The sequence below is a fragment of the Pollicipes pollicipes genome, unplaced genomic scaffold, assembly GCF_011947565.3.
Source record: "Pollicipes pollicipes isolate AB1234 unplaced genomic scaffold, Ppol_2.1 Scaffold_4219;HRSCAF=4965_pilon_pilon_pilon, whole genome shotgun sequence".
Taxonomy (NCBI): domain Eukaryota; kingdom Metazoa; phylum Arthropoda; class Thecostraca; order Pollicipedomorpha; family Pollicipedidae; genus Pollicipes; species Pollicipes pollicipes.
This window is the reverse complement of record NW_023596448.1, coordinates 26065930-26082453: the sequence shown is the minus strand read 5'-3', so window position 1 is coordinate 26082453 and position 16524 is coordinate 26065930. Positions and strand designations below refer to the sequence as shown.

At 48.8% G+C, this 16524-nt stretch overlaps 2 non-coding genes across 2 annotated transcripts; both read left to right on the top strand.

The window, feature by feature from the left end:
* Positions 1 to 12493: 12493 nt before the first annotated feature.
* On the top strand, positions 12494 to 12566 carry TRNAK-UUU (transfer RNA lysine (anticodon UUU)). The gene has a single exon. It is a non-coding gene; the product is annotated as a tRNA-Lys (tRNA).
* A 2072-nt stretch (positions 12567 to 14638) lies between these two features.
* TRNAK-UUU (transfer RNA lysine (anticodon UUU)) lies at positions 14639 to 14711 on the top strand. Its single transcript has one exon. It is a non-coding gene; the product is annotated as a tRNA-Lys (tRNA).
* The last annotated feature ends 1813 nt before the right edge of the window (positions 14712 to 16524 follow it).

The window sequence follows — 16524 nt, the reverse complement described above, 5'->3', positions numbered from 1 at the left end:
TCCTCACTTACCATCATAATCACCACATGATTAAGTGCCTCTTGCCAACATGCTCAAGTTCAAAATGGTTTGCTGACTAAAATAAATATGCTTAGTTCACTTAACTATCCAATTTTATGTCCCAGTACGCAACGTCGGCATGACCCGTTGCAACAATGATTGGCTGGACGATTATCTACAATTCAGCCACGTGCGTTGATACCGGAAAGTGCAAACATATAAGCCAAGATGAATACAGTCTTCCACTCGACACGCCTCCGCTGTTTTTCCGAAAATATGGCATGATAGCTTTAGAAGAACATATGCGCTTCACGTGGAAATGGCTTGTCGGAGACCACAGGCAGAGGTTGCCATTCAACATCCATATCAATCATTGATGACCCCAACAGTAAACTAGCGCAATGTTTTGTTTTATATGTCTTGTATCTCACTGGTGCCAATAACATGATGTTAGAAATTCTATTACCGTGTTGTTGCACTCCAGATGTTAAAGACTGGAAAAATTCGGCTACAATCACATAAATAGGTGAACATTCTGCAGAATGAGCATGTAACTTTAAAACATCATGCGATTACCATCATCACACTCCTAAAAATGGGCCCGTTTAGCGGGCCCATCGCGCCCGCCGGTGGAAGAGGGGGGGGGGAGGGGGTGTGGTCGCCGGAGGTGGAGTCGCTGGGAGTTGAGGCGTACATGGTAGCGGGCGCGGTGTCCGAGCTAAGTGTCCTTATGCCCCCGAGTCAAGGGTGTCAGGCCGACCTACTACCTCGCCAGCAAAGGGCGCTAAACGGGATGGGAAACGTGCATAACGGGCATATAATGATTATTTCAAAGCAGTTTATCAACGCCAATGAATCTCTAGCGCCCAAACACGTCTTGTGGTTGCGGGTGTCTGGTCATAACGCCATGGGCTAAAACACTGCCATGAGCAAAGTACACCTGCCGCGAGCTCACTTGATGACGGACAAGCTGATGGCACCCGTGCCAAGCTCAAAACCTGATGAAAGTGTTACATTTGAGAAAAAATATGGAACGCAGAGAAGGATAACTAACGAATCAGGTCAGCTTCTATGCAGGAATTCTCCGCGCATTTACAACCAAGCCCCGATGATAGCTGTAAAGAGAATTACTCGTAAGCGAAAACGTCAGTAGCGTTTTGGTAGTCCTACTCTCCTAGCGAATGTCATGTACCTAACGGAGCAAAGGCTCCGCAGATTTATGATGAGGAATGCCATGGGTAGCCGTCGAGGATGGGAAATCCTGGGGATGGACTGATGGCGTCCGCTCCAGAAAACGAATAATTCCCAAATCCGCTAAATTTGACATGGGCCTGGGATGTATGCTATGTGTGGATGGTATGTATAAGTGTACAAAGTACGCATGGATGTATATGTGAATGCTGGATACCAAAGAAGCTGAGAGAGTTACTCTGGGCCCCAAACAAGCTCCGGACCTCCGGATCTGAGGCAAATCTTCAGCCTTGCCTTCTGTTCTGATGTTGAGTTGTCCGTTCACACGCTTAATGGACGGAGCTAAAGGGTTGTGTAACGGATTGGAAGAGCTAATCATGTTAATACCCACGTATGCTATAACTGGACGTGCTACAAGCTCTTCGGACCGCTCGCCCCACGCATGCCGTTCAGTGGTGACGTCATATCTATCGCATGCCCTTCCGTGTCGTCATGCCTAACGCATACCCGTCAGTGGCAAAGTCATGCCTAACGCATGCTCCTCGGTGTCGACGTCATGTCTTTCGCACGCCCTTCAGCGGCGAAGTCATGTCTAGCGCATGCCCTTCAGTGGCAAAGTCATGTCTAACGCATGCCCTTCAGTGGCAAAGTCATGTCTAACGCATGGTCCTTCAATGGCGAAGTCACGTCTTGTCCTAACCGGGGGTCCGTGAAGCCTTCACTTGGTCAGGTACAGCACATCTCAAGTATATCTGCGGCATCAGCGTGCAACAAGACCCGCGGAAAGACCCATGAGAAAAATCCGCGAACATCTGTTGCGGTTCAAAAGCCACTTTTAAGATGATGATTTCCTGCTCGTTGTAGTTCGGAAAAAGGAACAGGTTTTTATCGGCTGCGATTCTTCACATATACATGTGCATGATAGGGCATACGGCTTATTCTACTTAATCCAGCTGCTCTGGGATTGACGAGTACCGTATTGCCGCACGGAAATCTGCAGCATAACGGTGTCTGCGCCCTAGTGTGCCATTATTCTAGGGCATTAAGGGCATACTCATTAAGGACATGCGCTAGACATTACGAAGTGCACTAATACTCCTCCTGACCGACAAGCAACGAGAAATCAAGTGAAAGATGGTATTGCATGTCAGGGAACGTCGACGTCGATCGGATTTTCATCGTGAGGCAGTCAATGACTTGGATTAACTCGCAGGATGTACATCGGCATGGCACGGGTGGCCGCCTGGAGGAAGACGTGACTGAGTCTTGTGGATAGGGTGTAAATGCTTCACACTGCGGAGAAGATGGCGCTGATGCTGATGCTGATGTTGATAAACCTAATGACGGTTCTATTGAGAAGCATGGTCAGCGCCATAATGTTATGATAGTTATGAATGCCCCGCTTCGGATAGTCTGCACTGCCTCACACTGAGGGTTTGCCTCCGACGCTAGGCACCTTTTCACTACCGATGTCATAGCACAGACGAAAAGCAGCGTCAAAGGGAGTGTGTCTAGTCAAGTTAGGATTTTTGACTGTGCACGTGGGATGGTAGGAGTCTTGGATTTAAATGTCTTGGTGTCATTGGCTTTTACAATTCGCTTCCACTGACGAGATATTGTTACAGCCCCCAAATTTTATTTTGGTCTGTAGGGAAGAACAAAGTTTTCGGGTTGCCCCTAGGCAATATTCATTACTAAACACATGGACACCATTGACAAGGTATTGTTAGCTCTATCCAATAGTTTTTCGAGGGTGTCGCTTGTCAGCACTGACAGCAGGTTGCGAACGCAGCGATGGCGGTGGCGATTATATTGATGTTTTTTTGGTTCATATTCAGCTGAGGGCTGCGGATGTATGGGCATAGACTCACGGTAAGGCTGGTCGGTTGATACGCACCAATTCATGTCGGCCTACTATATACTGAAATGAGTAATACGTATTGTGTCGTGTTAGTCGGCTGCACCATGTTCAAGGGAAATGCTGTTGTTCTGTGATGCTTAGCAACCAAAATAGTGGCCATGTATCTAGCGCGCAGTTACTCGCAACATATAAGCTAGTGCATTCGCCCTTTTCCTAGCCCGCTGATTGGTTTATCTTTTTAGGATTATATTTGTTCACACACAGCCATCGATGGGATCGATAAAAGTAGATAAATCAAAACCGTTGCAAGATCCAAGTGTACATTCAGCAACCAAGATTAACCGGAGCTAATTATTGCCGAACTCTCCTTAGGCGTGTATGGAGAAAACCGTTAACATTAGTCACACTCCCTTGAAGCAGCCGCCAAAATCTTGATGCGAGGCGCCAAACGCAGCATCTGGAACCCAAAAACAAAAAAAAGCACGCCTTGGGTTCAGATTGCCAGCCATTAAAGAACCATGCGAACACAAAACAACCGCTAGAAACATGTTGAGGCCAGTTTCAAAAGATAAGACGGTGGTATTAGCCCTATTCTCGGGGAAAAACAGGAGAATGGAGATATAGTTGGGTTGATATTTAGGCAACTGTCCTTTATCGGAATGTCAACTCAGTTATATTTCCATTCTTCCTGACCTTCTCCGAGGAATAGGGCCAATACTACTGTCTTATCGAATGTGACTAATGCTCCTCGCTAATGCATCTGAAGCAGACTACGTCAGTTTCAGAAGGGTCATTTCCGGCCCGTGATAGTGCTGGGGGAGTCCGGGTATTCACCTGGTGAAGCCTACGTAGGCAATTGGCGGCGAGCTCGCTGCACAACTGTGCGGTAGAGGAGGAACAAAGAATGGGGAAGCCCGTACTGCCGTTGGTCGTTGCCATCAGCATGATATTGCTTTGTCACGGTGAAAAGCATTCATGGTGCGCCAGGTTCGTCGCGTACCACCGGGACACTCCGACTCTCGTCGGTGGCGAACACCCTTTTAGCAAGAGGGCTATGAAAAATAACCTTTGTTTTGTCGTTGTCGCACGCCTCGTATGTGTCGATGCAGGGCATTCCATAGGCCACGCCCATTTCATGCGACAAACTCATTACGCATGCCGGGAAATGTGATGCGACTGAACTGCATGCACAAGACAAAATGCTTATGCGGGAGCCGGTGGGGAGAAGTCATACGAGTGACGTGTTGAAGTCACAATTGATTAAGAACTGAAAACATTTCCCAGAAGAACAGGGGAAACGAGGATCGCACGTGCGACGAAGTGAACAACCGCGCTTTCCGCATTACATGTTGTTTTCATGTATGTGTGACATCATGTACTGATATCAGTGTATGTGGTTCGTTCTGATTTTCCATGCAGACAATTTTTGCGCAACTGGCGTCGAGCGGCGAAATTCTATGCAAAGTTCTGCCCAGCTGCATTATATCCTTCAAATCAACAATAAGCCGGTGTTGTCGACGCTCCCGGTGGTTTCAATGAGCTCGCTTGCTTCCCCAAATCTGCATTTTATGCAGTAATCCACCAAAGAAAGAAACCCATACCAACACAGCACCTAGTCCCTGACAAGCGCCCGAAGTGTACGACACATGCGGCGCAGTTTCTGTGGGGTGAGGGAGGGGGCCCGCTGCTGCTGTTAGGGTAGCGCGGCTGTCCGCATTCTTGGATGTCTAGTCATTTCCACATAACTCCTAGATTTTCTACACAGGTACATATGGTCTCAACCTAACCAAACCCGCACTTGGAATTGTCGCATTTAACTCTGGTGACACCATGTGATCCGAAACTTCTCGGAAATGATTTCAGCGTTTGATGGAGTTAATAAGCATCACCGTCTGAAGTGGTGGGGCGTTATATCTCGATGACTCCAGAAACGCAGTTTTCCCAAACGTGTCGGGATACAAGGTCATTGTCGGGCTGATTCTGTTCCTTGGAAGGTCATGGTCCAAATCAGGTACTGAGTCCAACTGCCACAGTCCTAACGTTAATCTTCTGAGATGTCACGAGGACGCACCTGCTGCGAGCAGTACATGCTCTGTTAACAGTTACATTATCATCACGTACTGTATAATGGTCCATTATGCAGTCAGGCATGTCAGCCCAAATGCGAAAAGCCTTGGGGAAGGGAAACCATGCGCAAGAGGGATATCAACCCCTAGTGCCTTAAAAAGGGCTTTACTATTGGGCAGCGATGCATTTTTCTGATAGTGGCTCTCCAGCGCACGTCATTAACAGCATGAGAAAACAGCACCAAGAATCTTATAGAAGGTGAGGCTGTTCAAGCAGAAACTGCAGGCGTGCTGCTCTGTGAACAACTACCAACAGAAATTCGCGTGCACGTGCGGTGATCTGCGAGTGTTATCACTTTTTTTCCTCCAATTGTTGTAGGAGGCTAACACAATGCACGTTATTTCCTTGTTTGGTAGCCTTGTTTAAAAGGGAAGGCAATCGACGACCGATAAGTGGAATATGAAATGGATACATATTAAAATAGGACGGCCTTCAGTTCCTGTTTTTCGCTATTGCTAGTGAAGTCTTCCAGCTAGTACTTTGAAAGGAAATATCCACAACATCTGATGCAATCCTTTTTATGAGACCTCGATATCAGGGGACATGCATGTTGCCGAGGCGCGATCTGGACAACCCCGTCCCGCAGTCCCCCGTCGACAGTCACGACAGCGATTCTCGGAGAACACGCAGACCAGCCGATCGCGAATTCAACACCTCTTCTTGCTGGGAGCCAGCCTGTAAGGTAGCGCTCAAACCCCTTTCCACGATCGCCCGGTGCGTTGAATGATTGCGCTCCGGCATGAGATCCGCACGTTTGAAGGTGCTATGCCCTCGTCGTCGCTAGTGAAAGTGCATCAGCGCGTAACCGCAGGCAGGCTTCCCGGAATGATTCAGTGGGACCCAGATTAAACGGTAGGCAAATTTGGAGGATTTTCAGCAGACCGCCGACCCGAAATACTTTGCTGGCCCTGGTACATTTCCTCTCACCATACCCGGGAAACACAGCCGCACCTACCATTATGATGCTCCAAGTAAAAGGTAGACGCCATTAAAATTTCCACGCCGTGAACGATTACTTTGAGGAGGCGCCGCATTCCGACCAACCTCATGTAGCACGCCACGCGTGCTCGGCATCACTTGCAAGGGAAGCACGGACGTGCTGCCGCCGGCGACCGAGGCGCCCGTTGTTCGTGCGTTTTAACAGTACATTGAACAGAGCTGTTGTGACCTAGCGCGAAGCGTCGAACCTCACCTGCCGATGGTCGAACCTCACCTGCCGGTCGCCGAACCTCACCTGCCGATCGTCGAACCTCACCCGCCGATCGTCGAACCTCACTTGCCGATCGTTGAACCTCACCTGCGCGAAGCGTTGAACCTCACCTGCCGATCGTCAAACCTCACCTGCCGATTGTCGAACCTCACCTGCCGATCGTCGAACCTCACCTGCCGATTGTCGAACCTCACCTGCCGATCGTCGAACCTCATCTGCCGAACGTCGCTAGGATGATGAAACCACTGGCCAAGAGCCAGACTCAATGTCCCGTTCTAGTACCCCGGCGCACCCAGGAGATTTACACCGCGATTGTATTCACGCCGGCGCGATGGTACCTGTATTCACATCAACGCGGCCAGCGAGGCGCGACGGGCGCCGCCTGCCTGTAGCGCAAAAGCCAATGCAGCCGATCGAAGACGAGAGCTTAGGTAGAGACGACGAAGGGCCCGCTGCTCTGGTGACTCCACCGCCTTCCGCTATCGACTACGTCACGGACGAGAAGCCTGACGCATATGTTGTAGGATAATGACCTCCGAGCGTGACCGCAGTGTTGAAAGAGGATGATCTCCGATCGGAACGCTCTCGTCATCCGGTTGGTATCAGCTGCCCGGCTTTGCTGGTCTGGAGCGGGCGACGTGGCTGCTGGTGACGTCAACAGAAGCCCTGACACGGAACGGTCGTGCCAGCAGACAGGCCGGTGCACCAGGTATAGAACTTACCGGCTTACCTGCACTTACCCCTCACACTTACAAGCTTACCGCCACTCCTAGGATAACAACAAGGCGTCTGCACACCGACGCGGTCGTGGTTGTTCGTTCAAATCAAAATCCGCTCGTTCAAATGCTGATTCGCATAGCTCGTGAGCTCCGGATCTTCAGAAAAGACCTCAGGGTTGATACAATATTTGTGCGGGATTTTGGACGGAACCCTCTAAAAAAGTCAGGTTGCACTAAAACCAATACACTCCGGAGACAAGACGCGACCAATGTGCAGGAAGGATGGGTGTTGCTTGAAGTTCGGGCTGTACCGCAGAAAAAGCAGACTTCAAGAGCGACCTGACCGTTGGCAGCCGAGCCACCCGCAGCACGCTATTGTCAGTAGAGTCCTGCGTGGACCACAAGTCTACTTCGGTCACCCCTTCAACTTGAGGTCCCCGATAGTGACGCTGACCGGCTGTGGGAATGCCGAAAACTCACTGGCACTGCGCTGGGACGCTGCCCGCCTGCTGACAACACAAACGTCAAGTAGCGGAGCCGTGCTTAGGCTGACTCGCCAGTTCGATTGTCATGATTTGTATGATAAGCCCCATCTGAATAACCTAGACACATTGAAAACCTTACGATATCGTGGTCCATATTTCCAGTGTCTCATCTACTGTCAAAGCATCTACCAACCCCTCCTCACTAGGCATAACGAGATCCAAACCTTATCTTCCCGAGTGAATTCACACACCACTTGCCGATTTTTTTTTCAAACCGGCAACTATATTTCTGTGGTTATCTGGCAATTGTTCAAAATCTACACTCCAGCCCGGGATGTTGAAATCCCCTAGCACTACACATTTTTCATTCACATCTCTGCCAATTTCTTCGCAAATTTCTGTGTCCAGACTCTGATAACTATTCGGAGGCCTAGAGAAGGTTTCAATGCCTAACTTGTTGCCCTTTGCCATAACCAAATCCACCGAAATATACCCAGGATTCTACACTATCACCCGTCTTTCATGGTATCTACAGTCTGACATTTTATATTCTGCCTTACATATACTACTGTCCCACCTCCTTTTTCGCTTCTCTGTAAAAAGTAAACACATTGTAGCCAAGAACTTCAAACTCACGTTAACTATCCCCAAAAACCTGCTCACTGATCCAAGATTCAATAACAGCTTCCATGTTCATTTTTTTCCCAAGCAGCACGCAAGGAGTTCGCTAAGCCTGCTTCTGATGCTTCTTGCATTTGCGTATAACCACGTAAAGTTTTGCCGCACCTATTTTTGGCTCACTGTTCAAAATTTGGAATTTTCATTGCTTAGGTGTTCTATGTTCCCCCCCCCCCCCCATCCCCAGAAGTCAGTTTCCCTGAAGGATACGCTCTCACACCCCACACAGAATGTGTGCACCGTTCTCAGAGAAATGGAGGCCATCCCCTGATACGGGTCTCTACAATTAAATAACCCGTCTCACTCGCTTACAAAAGTGAGACCTAGCTTTCCGCAAAGTTTTCCTACCCTAGCGTTGGCCATCAACGTCCTGGAGCTCCACTTAGGAAGTGCTTCGATTTTGGGAAGATCCTGTTGCTACCTTCCTGCCCTCACTGTGCTGCAGAGTGGCCACAATGGTTATATAATCCTCAATCACTGTTCTTACTATTTTCCTGCCCTATGTTATTGACCCCAACCTGCACAATCACTGCACTGGCCTGGTTTTCACTGGTGACCTGCGCTGTCACTGTTATTAGGTCCTTGATCTTGGCTGCAGGCTTAATTAGACATCTCCTTCCTTTCCTTCCATTACAAAAAAATCCCTATTGGGATGTCTAACTAGAGAGCCCCTTGCCATCAGAACACTGCCTCACCGTCACTGTTACTTGGGCCCACCCCACCCCTGGGTCCATTCTGTAGTGCCTCAAAACCATTCCTAGTAGGCACGTGCACACTTCTTACATTTACATGTGAAGGTCTTGATCCTTATTCTAAGCTACCTGCCATATGCCATCTTTGTGAGTGGGGTGCCCCTCCTTGCTACCATCCTGGCCTTCATCTGGTCTTTTATCTATAACCCTGCCCTGTCTAGCCTGCACCCTGTGACCTGTATCTAGTCCACCCTCCTCACCCCTGTCCTGCCTAATCCTAAGGTTCTTGAGCTCCTCGAGTGTAGCTAAAACCTCACTCTTAAGCTCCCCGCGCTCCGCTGACACCTTTGCCAACTCCTTAGCGTTGCTAAAATCAGTGCAATCCTGCCATCCTTGAAAATATGTAGCTCTTTCCTCGGAACCAAATTCTTACTCCTAAGTTCTCCACACACACACAAACACACTCTGTACTCTTCCTAGCTTTTCCTTTATACTCACAATCTTCTGACGAATCAGGTCACATCAGCATTCATACTTTCTTGCCTTAGTACTCTTTGTTTGTTCTTCAGATTTTTCGTGATTTTCTATCTCCTTGTACTATCTAGCAAAGTAGTACTTACACTATACATAACCCTATTTGGCAAGCTGATTTCAACCTTAACTTACAATAGCCTCGCCCTAACTTCTACTAACTCCGAAAACATTTCCTAAGTCTGGCTGCTGAAAGTAATTACAAGTAAAACAATAGAACAGACAATAGAGGCAAACGCAAAGCAAAGCAACGCCTTCGTAATCAATGCCGGAAAATCTCACATATTCTTCCAATGTGCTTTATTTATGCGCTCATGGTGACCTGGGATCCAGGGTGGCGGCACGTGCTTTTTTAAGGAAGGGAGGGGATGGGCTGACCGCCCCATGGATGAAGCAGGTAAGCCCTGAATTACGGGCTTTCCAAGTTTAAGCTCTTAAACTGTTACGTGTGTTATGACTTTATGTCTATGCAATTTATTGTTCCGTTTGATAAAGCAATAAACATTGACAATGCACGTTCACGCAGGAAATTTCAACCACCCATTTAGAATCGATTCGTAACAATTCATGTAACAGGTGTGAGCGTTAGCGAGTCTTAAAAGCCAAAATCTCGATACTCAGCGTTGCAGATCTGCGCGCACGTAAGTGGCATCCATCACACATACACGGCTACGGCGTTAACATGTTAACATAACGTAAAATGGTCCGGTAATTGCCAGCTGACGACCCGTAACTAGCTGTTACGGGTCCTCGCGTCCGGTTAGTGGAGGTGCAACAGGTAGGGGAGACGTGGCTGGGTGTAGCGTGCACGCAGTTTTTTGCAGCACGGGCTGATGCCAAATGTCGCCAAAACTGAGATGTTATTGTGTGGCGACCGTTGACACCTCAGCCAGGTCCGAGAGCATCTGTCCATGGATCGGGTGTTACAGTGTTCTGAGACTTCGCGAAATCTCGGAACCGTTAGGACCCACCTCTGTCATAGGGCTGTCACGTGGATTAGGTAGTAAACAAGGGAATTAGCATTTTGATAGGCATTTTAAATGATGCACACGTATTTTCTCCAGCCATGTTACTCGGGATCGCCGTGGCCCTGGTTCCGTTCCACATACGCTAGTACGCCCACGTGTATGGTAGCGCAAATTGTCAAACCACCTCAAAACTGCACAAAGTCTTCAACTTCGCTGCCAGGCTCATCTCAGGTCGACAAAAATATGACCACATATCGAATGTACTCAGTCATTCAGGCTGACTGTCCGCATATGAGCTTATTTCTTACACTAATCCTTGTCTGTTGTACAGCGTTCCGATCACTGGGAAGCCTGCCGTGGCACGCTTTGCGCTAGTGAACAATCGTAACCGCGTGGTCTGAGACACGAGGCAGTCACGACATCTGAACCTGCGTCGTAGGAAAAACAACCACGGAAACAGAGAATCTAGCATCGTGCGGTGCAGCAGGATAAGGTAACCTTCATCCAAGGTCTGTCTTTTCGCTGAAAACCTGGTGTAGCGTGGCATAGTTGCGGGTAATTTCTTGCGTGTCTTAAGAAATATTGCATGTTCTCGACCCTCTCATCTTAATAGAGCTGCCTGGAATTCTTAACAGACAACGCTCATTCAACTACATATTCATACATGTCCTACATTTGGTGAGAAGTGGTCGAGACGCGCGCCCTCGGGTTACTGTGTGTGCGGCTTCGACCCGGACTGACGCGCGCTGCGGCACCTGCTCGGCACACCATGAGACGGCGATCAGCCGGCAACAAACGCCACAGTGCTGCCGGGCTGCTGCTTCTAGCTGCGGCAGCTCAGGTGCAGCCGGGCTGCTGCTTCTAGCTCCGTAGCTCCGTCAGCTCAGGCGCTGCCGGGCTACTGCTCCCAACTGCGGCAGCTCAGCTGCTGCCGGGCTGTTGCTTCCAGCTGCGGCAGCTCAGCTGCTGCCGGGCTGTTGCTTCCAGCTGCAGCAGCTCAGCCGCTGCCGGGCTGTTGCTTCCAGTTGCCTACCGGACTGCTGCTCCGAGCTGCAGCCGTCCAGGTGCTGCCGGGGTGCTGCTCCCGGCTGCGGCAGCTCAGGTGCTGCCGGACTGCTGCTCCCAACTGCGGCGGCTCAGGTGCTGTCGGGCTGTTGCTCCCAGCTGCGGCAGCTCAGGTGCTGTCGGGCTGTTGCTCCCAGCTGCGGCAGCTCAGGTGCTGTCGGGCTGCTGCTCCCAACTGCAGCAGCTCAGGTGCTGCCGGGCTGCTGCTCCCAGCTGCAGCAGTTCAGGTGCGGCCGGGCTGCTGCTCCCAACTGCGGCAGCTCAGGTGCAGCCCGGGCTGCTGCTTCCAGCTGCAGCAGGTCAGATGCTCTAGGTCGGCGGCGGCACGGCGATGGCAGCTTACCGTGAGCTGGGGAGTGCTCGGCCTACACGCCAGCGCACCTGGCGGACAGAGACGCAACACGCTCTTGGAGGCGAGAGCGGGGAATAGGTTCTGGATGCTACCGTTACATTTCCTTATTTATTCATGTACTTCGCGTCCTGCGTCCATGCCGGTAAATGACCGAAGATAGCAGGGCTTTGCTTGTGGTCGTGTCATGTAAAGGTGGAACCATACACAGGGGGTACGAAATGTACACTTAAATGGCAGACATCTACACAGATACGACATGTGAATCACCCAAGAACACTTGAAAAAGGAAATGACGCAAATTCAAAAACATCACAACCATTGGTGAAAATAGCATCATTCCAAAAAGCGATATCTCAAAGCACAATTAATCTGTGGCGTGGCATGGCAGAAAATTCAGGCGGCATTGCGCAGCATACCCCGAGTACCTATCCATTTCCTTTTGAGTAATGCGCTCTGTATTTGCATTGAGGTCGGTGTGTTCTAGAGCACGACTACGCATCTAAGCCCGGCGAAAACTTGGCGAACATGAATGGTTCCAAACGTGAACTCCATTCTGCAAGCGTGTTTTATGCCCTCGACTGGTCAAAAAATGTACCCAAAATGTACGAAACCAAGCCCGGATAGCTCAGTTGGTAGAGCGTTAGGCTTTTAACCTAACGGTCCAGGGTTCGAGTCCCTGTTCGGGCGTTGTTTTAGCTGGCACTCCCCGTCAGCAGGACGTCTTGTACCGGGGTTGCTTTGAAATTGCTGTTTCTAAGATCACTAACTGGCGTTGGGCGTCAGCGAGCTAGTGGGGAGTAAAGAAATAAGGGAGTAAGGTGTATGGAAGTTTGTAAATTGTGAGCGAGCATGTGAGCTCATAAATAAGGCGTAAGAAGATATGTGAGATTCGCACGACTTTCACGCTTTGCCCGCGTTTTGCATCGGGAATGGTATCTTGCAGCTTATTTTGGTTTTGTATCGATATCAAAGGGCAAAAGATACGACAAGACTTCACGGCTTTAAAAGCAGTTTTCAAAAAATGATACCTGTCAAAAAAAAGTTCTCACCCCAACCAACGGAATGTTTGGCATGGCCAGCCTTTTTTAATTCGTTTTATTGCAGATGAAACTCACATAACGAAAAAGAATATGATGTCTATGATGCATTAAATTTTATTTGCCTCTATTTTGCGTTTTTTGGCGCTACTATGATTGTATTGCAACGGTTTCTGATAGCTTTAGCTGATAGCTGCAGGCGACAATATGGGCTGTTCTAAATGTCCTTGACCTCAGAAAAGACACCTTTTTTATCCCTGTATCAGGTGACCGGGGATTAGTAGTGGAGGAACCGGCCAGCCGACCAGGAGGGTCTGACATCCTGCCGCTTCGCTGGGCCATTATTGAGGAGGATTTAGAGATGTGCCAGCTGTTCCTGCCGAAGAGGGCGTAAAATGGCTCTCAATCATGGAAGCTCTTGTTTCTTCACTCTGTGGGAAGCACGGAAAGAATAATTCGTCACATATACATGTCTATTGCACACAATTTGTCGGAGAAACAATTACTATGTATAACATGTGCCAAGTCAGCGAAGCAATTTATACTGGCTGATACCATCGGGTGAATCCCTATCCACTTTCGTAAGTTATTCAGTGTTTTAAAGAGGAACATATTATTTCAACATAGATACAACAGTAGTATTAGCCTTATTCTTCGAAGAAAAACCAACAGATGGAGATATAGTTGAGTTGATATTTCGACAACATGCCAAACCAATGTGCTGGCACCACGTAGATATGCATAATGGGGAGGATATACTGTTTACAAAAAAGAACTGCGTAAGGTGATGAAAACACTGATTCCTAAAACTGAATCAAATATTCGTATAGTTTACACAGGTCCCTTGCCACATAGCCTTGCGTGCCCAGCACATGAGACCGCAAGTTGCAGCGGCACGTAATTATCGTATGAAATTATCAAATGGTTACGACTGTAACTACCATGCATCAGCTTGTAAATGCTGCTATCAAAATATCTGCTATCAAAGTATCTATCGCAGTTGAGTTTTGTTGTACATTCCAAACGCTTCCAGAAAACCATGCCGTCTTTCGCTGCCAGCGCCAGATTTGCTACATTTCAATTACAACTTAGTAAGGCTGCTGCGATGCTTTTGTAACACTGTAGCAATTCCATATCACATCTCATGAAAGTGTTGTAGATGTTGTTTCCCGTAGTAGCATTTCTCGATTGCAAATAGACATGTTCACGAATCATTTCACCCAGCTGTGCAGAATGTCACTTGGCCAAGTTAGTGACATGTTGCATCTTTTAGCAGGGAGACGTTGCTCTCCGAATTAATTGAAAAATAAATCCAATGAAATTTACAATCCAGAGGGCGCAATAATGCATTCTGATTGTTACCGTGGCGCCCGTCTGCCGCCCGTAATGAATGAATGCACGGGAGATGAATGAAATACCGCTAATCGTCGGCAATCACAGCACATGCGCTTACCGACGTTTTGTTTAAAACACTCGGTAGTGGCGACGGGCGGTCAATCGATGGCATGCAGACTTGAAATAGTGAAGTTGCAACCCCTTAGGTAAAGTTGATGTTTGAACGGGATCGAACGCATAGTTATGGACAAATAGGTGGCAAATACATCACACATGCGTTAGTGTGAATTCCGACACGATCCTGGAGATGGGCTCTTTCCATTCTGCGAGTACGTGTTTTATGGTGGCTACTGGCGAAGCAGGAGGGCCCAAACTAAACCGTAAGAGGCCCGGATAGCTCAGTTGGTAGAGCGTTAGGCTTTTAACCTAACGGTCCAGGGTTCGAGTCCCTGTTCGGGCGGGGTTTTGACAGGCGTACCTCGTCAACGCTACGCTGGTAGAGCGTTAGGCTTTTAACCTAACGGTACAGGGTTCGAGTCCCTGTTCGGGCGGGGTTTCGTCAGGCATGCCTTGTCAACGGAATCGAACCGGGAAACAGGACAGTTTCCGGTAGGTGTCACCATCGATCTTTCTCCATTGTCGGTCTTTTCTCCTGTGTTGATCTTTGCCCATTTCAAGTTCAGCGCTTTGCCCTTCTCTTGCATCAGGAATGATATCTTGCAGCCTTCTCAGTGTTCGTTAGGTATTAAAATAGTAAGTGGACGACAAGCCTTTACGGCTTCAAAAACAATGTCCAAAAGATATTCGCTTTCTTTCTTTCGCGGAAGCGACCTATCGTTATACGACTACTCTCGTTACCCTGTACAGCAAGTATTTTCATTCCTTTCACGTCGAGAATAAAATACATCCACTGATCAAAGTTTTCCGCCCTGGTACCCCAGACGAGGGTCATATAGAGACACAAGTGGTAGTCATATTACCCTCGGCACCAAACATAGCAGCCAAGTTCACAGCCCACCTATCGTACACCGATGTCGGACCAGATGTTGGACCGAAAGACACCCAGTACTGGATCATCGCCGCTGTCGGAGTGACGACATCTCCCACTCCGTTGCTGCATTATCATAATCGTACGATGCGGTGTAGCCAAGGCGAGTTCCTAAATGCAGTGGGTCTCGACCTTTCCGAGACAGTGTTCTCCCGGTGGTAAGCTTCACGCGGCGGTCCTCGGTGCTGTGAAAGCTTGTCCTTTCCTACCACACATCTAAAAATTATACGTGTGAGAAATTCTTCCCGATTATCCTCTAGACACAGTAATTGACACCTCAAATCTTTCAAAGATATTTCTTTAAGAAACGCTGTCGTTTTTGTCCGTCCGCTCGCCGCCGTCCAATGTTAGCCATATGGCCAACGTCGCGCGGGCTACAGAGACTGCAATGCGCTGCTCGCCACGCTGCATCGCCGCCAGAGCTGGCTGTGAGTTCGTAGACGCTCGGAGTGTGGGCATAAAACGCCTCCGAGTCTCTTGGTGTGCTTAACTGGAACATGTTTGCCAGCTACGACGGGCTATTGGTGCTTATGGTGTGTCGGCATGGGATGGGTAAAAAAACCGGCATATTACACAGACACGCAAGTTCTCTGAAACGGCTCATCCGATCGCCTTGACACCTCCGCCAATCAATTTCATGCAATGAGATGAATCATGGGGCGCAACATCGAGGCCTGAGCTGAGGTCAAACACCTCGAAAGCGCGAAGGCAAAATTTTGCATGCAAATGCAGACAACTCATATCTCAGAGCCTACTGCACCGATAGCTGTGAAACCTTCATCACTTAACGCCCCATGCCTGATTCTCTTTTGAGGTCCCAATTTTGGTGATCCTAGGTCAGGCCAAAAGTCGTCAAATTTCCCAAAGTCCAAAATTTTTGCTTGCAGACAACTTGTAGATCAGAATCTAACACGCCTATAGCCGCCGTACCTTACCATTTAATACGCCATTTACCCTAATCCTCTGTTGAAGCTGCAAGTATGACGCCATTTATAATTGTCTTTTCTTTTCGCGTTTGTTCCAAGAAGAAGTGCAGCATAGTTAGGCTGGCCGGCCTTATGAGGTTATATTTCCCTCAGCGGAGGTGTTGTGCTGAAAATCGCGCGCTGCATTGTGCATGGTGTCGCCACGATTAACAGAACCTTGGCCGTGGGACACGTGATGATGCGTAGCTCATTATTGTGTGTGGTGTGCGAATACCGTTTTGTCGTAATCATGCGCATGC